Source organism: Physeter macrocephalus, chromosome 17 (genome assembly GCF_002837175.3).
Source record: "Physeter macrocephalus isolate SW-GA chromosome 17, ASM283717v5, whole genome shotgun sequence".
Lineage (NCBI taxonomy): Eukaryota > Metazoa > Chordata > Mammalia > Artiodactyla > Physeteridae > Physeter > Physeter macrocephalus.
Genome location: NC_041230.1, coordinates 15,835,923 through 15,841,556, shown reverse-complemented (window position 1 = coordinate 15,841,556; position 5,634 = coordinate 15,835,923). Strand labels below are relative to the sequence as shown.

At 31.7% G+C, this 5,634-nt stretch overlaps 1 non-coding gene across 1 annotated transcript; it reads right to left on the bottom strand.

Moving 5' to 3' along the window:
• Window positions 1-239: 239 nt before the first annotated feature.
• On the bottom strand, window positions 240-344 carry LOC112067328 (U6 spliceosomal RNA). Its single transcript, XR_002893204.1, has one exon. It is a non-coding gene; the product is annotated as a U6 spliceosomal RNA (small nuclear RNA).
• Window positions 345-5,634: the final 5,290 nt, after the last annotated feature.

Below are 5,634 nucleotides of genomic sequence, written 5' to 3'. Positions count from 1 at the left end.
GTCAAATCTAAGGACTCTTTGCCAAGCCCAAGATGCCAAAGTATTTTTATTTTCTATTTTTCCTAAAGGTTTTATAGTTTTATGTTTTAAGTCCATAATCAATTTTGAGCTAATTTTTGTATAAGGTGTGAAGTTTAATTTGAGTTTCATTTTCTTGCCTATAGATGGCCCCTCATTCTAGCACCATTTGTTGAAAAGGCTATCCTTCCTTCATTGAACTGCTTTTAATCATTTGTAAAAAGAATATGGAACACTTCATGACTTTGTTTATCATCCTTAAGTAGTGGCCATATTAATCTTCTCTGTATCATTCCAAAATTTTATTATACGCACTATCAGAGTGCATACTGCTCATGTGTTTTGACTTATCATTTTCACTTATGGAAATTCATTTCTGAAAATGAAGTTATATTCCCAAGGCTATTTAGTACAGCATTATTTATAACAGCAAATAAAAGGAGGGAACGTGTCCAAAAATGGTAGACAGGTAAAGTGTGTTAGTCATCCATTGCTGTATAACAAATTGCCCCAAAACTTAGCAACTTAAAACAACAGCTTATATCACAATGTCTCTGATATCTGCCCATGGCTTATTTGGATCCTCTAAATGAGAAAGACTGCTCTCAGTTGGCAGCTGAGGCTGAGGTCTTTCTCTGAAGTTTCAACTGGGAAAGGATCCATGCCCAAGGTCACTCATGTAGTTGTTGGCAGGATTCAGTTCCTTGCAGGCTTTTGGACAAAGGGCCTCAATTCCTCTTTGGTTTTTGGTCAGAGCCTACCCTCAGTTTATTGCCTTGTGGGCTTCTCCATATTGCAACTTGCTTCATTATAATGAACAAGCAGAACAAATGCAAGAAAGTGCTAGGAGTCTTTTGTCACCTAATCACAGAAGTGACTTCTCATTGATTTTGCTGTATTCTATTCATTAGAAGCAAATTGCTAGATCCAGCCCACACTCAAGGTGAAGGGATTACATAAGAATGGGAATACAAGTAGGCAAATATTTGGGGATCTACATCAGAAGCTACCTACCACAATAAGTAAATTACTACATGTTTTTACAATTCAATATTATGCATCCATTGAATTTACCCCAGTAATTACATGGGGTATGGTGTTGCTGTCATGGGTAATGAAAAGAGCCTCAGTGACTTGTGATTCAACCTCAAGTATTCTAAAATATGTTGAACTGGAGCACCAGGGGAAGATGAGAAAAATATTAGACAGAAAAAAATATTTGACAATGGCTGAGAATTTCTCAAATTTACTAATAAAAAATAAACCTCAGATCCAAAATCTCAATGATCTTCCAGTAGGATAAAATAAAAGAAAGTCATACCAATGAATATTATATTGTAATTGCTAGAAATCCATGATAAAAAGAGAAATCTTTAAAGAAACCACAGAGAAAAAGATTCTGAGAAATAAAGATAAGAATGACAGTTTACCTCTTATCAGAAATATTGAAAGTCAGAAGACAAAGGAATAATATCTTTAAAAACTAGGGAAAAAATTGTCAACGTAAAATTGTACATCCAGTGAAAATACTAATCAAAATTGAAAATAAAATAAAAATACTTCAAGATTTAAAAAACCAAGAAAATCATCACCAGTTGACCTGTTACACAAGAAGTGAAGGAATTTCTTCAGGCTAATGGGAACTGATACAAGATGGAAACCTAAGCCTACATGAATGAAGAGCCCTAGACATGGCAAATACATGGACTAAATATTAAATTAAATATTAAATACATTTTCCTCATTTATTAATTTCCTAAACAACATTTGACAGTTGGAAGAAAGGAAATAACATTGTATTGTGGAGTTTCATGTAGAAGTAAAATGTATGTCAACAACAGCAGGAAGAATGAGAAGGTAACTACTAAAACCAACAAAGAAGTTCAGACATAAATAAAGGATAAAGAATGAAATACTAAAATTTTTCAATTAGTCTTAGAGTAGAAAGAAAGGAACAATAAGAAAATAGAGAACCAATATGATGGTAAACTTAAACCCAACAATATTACTAATAATATTAAATGCTATTAATATTAGACTAAAACATGAAGACCAAATTATATGCTGTCTACAAGAAACAGTCTAAATATAATGACACAGATAACATGTATGTAAAAGGATGATAAAATGATATATAAACAACAAGAATGAGAAAGGCAATGCAGCTATATTATAATCACACAAAGAAGATTTCAAGATAAAAATATTTCGAAAGATAAAGAGAAACATTTCCTACTGACAAAGGGTTAGTTCATCAAGAAGACATACTGAGTGAATGTGCATATAACAACAGATCTTCAAAATACATGAAGCAAAAATAGACAAACTAGTGGGAGAAACAGACAAATTTAGAATTATAACTGTAAACTTTTATTCTCTCTCCAGTAGTTGATAGTAGACAAAAAATAAATAATAAGAAGAAAAAGGGATATTTGAATATTACCGACCAATTTAACCTAACAGAGCTGCATAAAACACTGAATTCAAAATCAAAATGCATATTTATTTCAAGTGAGTATAGAAAATTCACCAAAATAGACCATCTGTTGAGAGATTAAAGAAGAATCAATAAATATTATTCCTTGAAATACAGAGTAATTTTATGACTATAATAGAATTATTAGAATTAAATTAAAAGTTAGCAAATATGAAATACATCTTTTTAAAAATCCACAGTGTTTGGAAATTAAACAAAATCTTCTAAATATGTCATGGATCAAAGAAAAAAAATCACAATGTAAATTGTAAAATATTTTAAAGGAATAATAATGAAAATACAATGTTTTAAAATTTATAGGATACAACTAAAGCACCACTTGAGGTAATGTTATAGAATTAATTGCTTATATTAGAAAAATGAAATGGTTTAAAATCAATAGACCTAATTTCCAATTGAAAAGTCTAGAAAAAGAATAAATTAAATCAAAAGTAAACAAAAGTAAAGAACTAATGATATCAAAGGAAATCAGTAAAGTAGATCATTTCTTTGAAATGATAAATAAAACTGCTAAACTCCTAGAAAGACTGATCAAGGGAAAAACAGAAACACAAATTACCAATATCATAAATAAGAGACATTATTATGGCACCTACAGACATTAAAAGGATAATACAAGAATATTATGCCAAAAATTCAAAAATCTGGATGAAATGGAAAAATATTTGAAACATGCAGCTATGCAAGCACATCCAAGAAATGTTAAAATATGAATAGTCCTATGTCTGTTAAAGAAATTACTTTCACCATTAAAAATCCTCCACAAAGAAAGCTCCATAATCAGATGGCTTCACTGGTAAGCTCTCTCAAATATTTATAGAATAAATAATATGAAACTTTCACAAATTCTTTCAAAAAGTAGAGGAGAAGGGAACATTTTCCATATTATTTTATAAAGTCAACATAATCCTCACACCAAAATCAGAGGACATTATAATAAAAGAACAGAACAGACCAATATCCTTCATCAACATAAATGATAAAATTCTTTACAAAGTATTATAAAATTTAATCCAACAATATATTACAAACATAATACATCTCAAAAAAGTAATATTATTTCCCCAAATGGAGGACTGGTTTAACATTTGAAAATCAATTGCAATTTACCACATTAAAAAATAAGCAGAAATATTGTATAATCATCTAATAGATCTAGAGCAAAAACCTTTGATAAAATTCAACACCACCCCTTTTCAGCAAAGTAGAAATAGTAGGGAAATTTCTCAGTCTGTTAATGGGGCTCTTCTGAAAACTTACGGCTAAAAACACACCTAGTGGTGAACAACTCACACATTTCCAACTAAGATTAGGAGTAAGGCAAGGGTGTCTGCTTTCATTTTACTAGAAACCCCAGACAATTCAATAAGGCAAAGGAAAAAGGAAAAGGCATAACAAATGGGAAAGAGGTAATAAAGCTATGCATATTCACAGATAACATTGTAATATACAGAGAAAATCCTAAGAAAATTACCCCCTAAAATATTAATTGAAATAATAAGTGAATTTAGCAACATCACAACATAAATACAAGGTGAATATGCAAAATACAATTTCATTTTTACATATGAGCAATAAAAATATTAGCTTATGCAATTTTAAAATAGCACTAAAAAGACATAATACTTAAGAGATAAATTTATCAAAAGTTGTACAAGAAATTTGCCCTAAAATCTACATATAACTACTGAGAGAAAAATTTTTAAATCTAAATAAGCAACGAACTAATCTACTTTTTAGATTGAAATTCTCAGTACCTCCAAGATGTCAATTCTTCCCATTTTGATCTTTTCATTCAATTCCATGCCAACAAAAATTCAAGAATCCAAATTGTAAAACTGATTCTAAAAATTATATAAAAATAGGTCTAGTAGAGCAAAAGCAATTTTGAGAAAGAAAAACAAAAGTTATTAATGCTTGTTACAAAGAAACAGTAACACTGTAGTTTTTGTATAAGGAAAAACAAAAAGATCAATAAAACACAATAATAAGTCTAGAAATAGATCCACATCTAAGAGTCAACAGATGTTTGACAAAGGCACCAAAGTAATTCAACAGGAAAATAATAGTCTTTTCAACAAAAAGTTCTGAAACATCTCAATATCTGTATGAAAAAAAAGATGATCTTTAAGTCCTACCTCACACCACTGACAATAATTAATTTAGTGTAAACTGTAGTCTAAACCTAAAGCTAAAATATAAAGCTCCTATTAGAAAAGTTAAGAGAATACCTTCATGACCTCAGAGCTGGTAAAGGTTTCTTAGTGAGAACCCAGAAGCATCAAATATAAAAGAAACATAAATAAATGTAACTCCATCAAAAGTAAAAACTGCTCATCAATAGATCTTGATAAGTAAAAGAATACACAAGGCAAAGACAAGGAGAAATATGGCAAATGACTTGCATTTAGAATATACAAAGAAATCCTACAATGCAATAATAAGAAAACACCCCATTACTACTGGGCAAAAGACTTGAACATACACTTCACAAAGATATATGAATGGCCAGTATGCACATACCAAAGGGCTCAACATTATCATTAGGGACATGCATACTAAAACATTAATGAGATACCACTTCAAACTTTAAAATGCTAAATTAAAAAAGAATGACCACACCAACTGTTGTTGAGGACATGGAGCACCTGGAACTCTTATACACTGATGATGGTAGAGTAAAGCGGTAAAGCTACTTTGGAAACTACTCTGGCAATTTCTTATTAAATTACATACATACCTACACCATGACCCAAAATTCCACTCCTTGGTATTTATCTAAGAGAAATTTAAATATATATTCACAAAAAGACTTACACAAGAATGTTAGTAGAAGAAAGGAAGAAAGAGAGGAAGGGAGAAAGGGAGGGAGGGACGAAGGGAGGAAGGAAGGGAGGGAGGAATGGAGGGAGGAAGGAAGGGAGAGAGGGTGGGAGGGAGGAAGGAAGCACGGAAAGGAGGGAGGAAGGGAGAGAGGGAGGAGGGAGGGAGGCAGAGAGGAAAGAAAGGAGGGGGGGAGGAAGGAAGGGAGGAAGGGAGGGAGGAAGAAGGGAGGAAGGAAGAGAGGAAAGAAAGGAGGGAAGGAGGAACTGAGGGAGGGAGGGAAAGCGGAAGGGAGG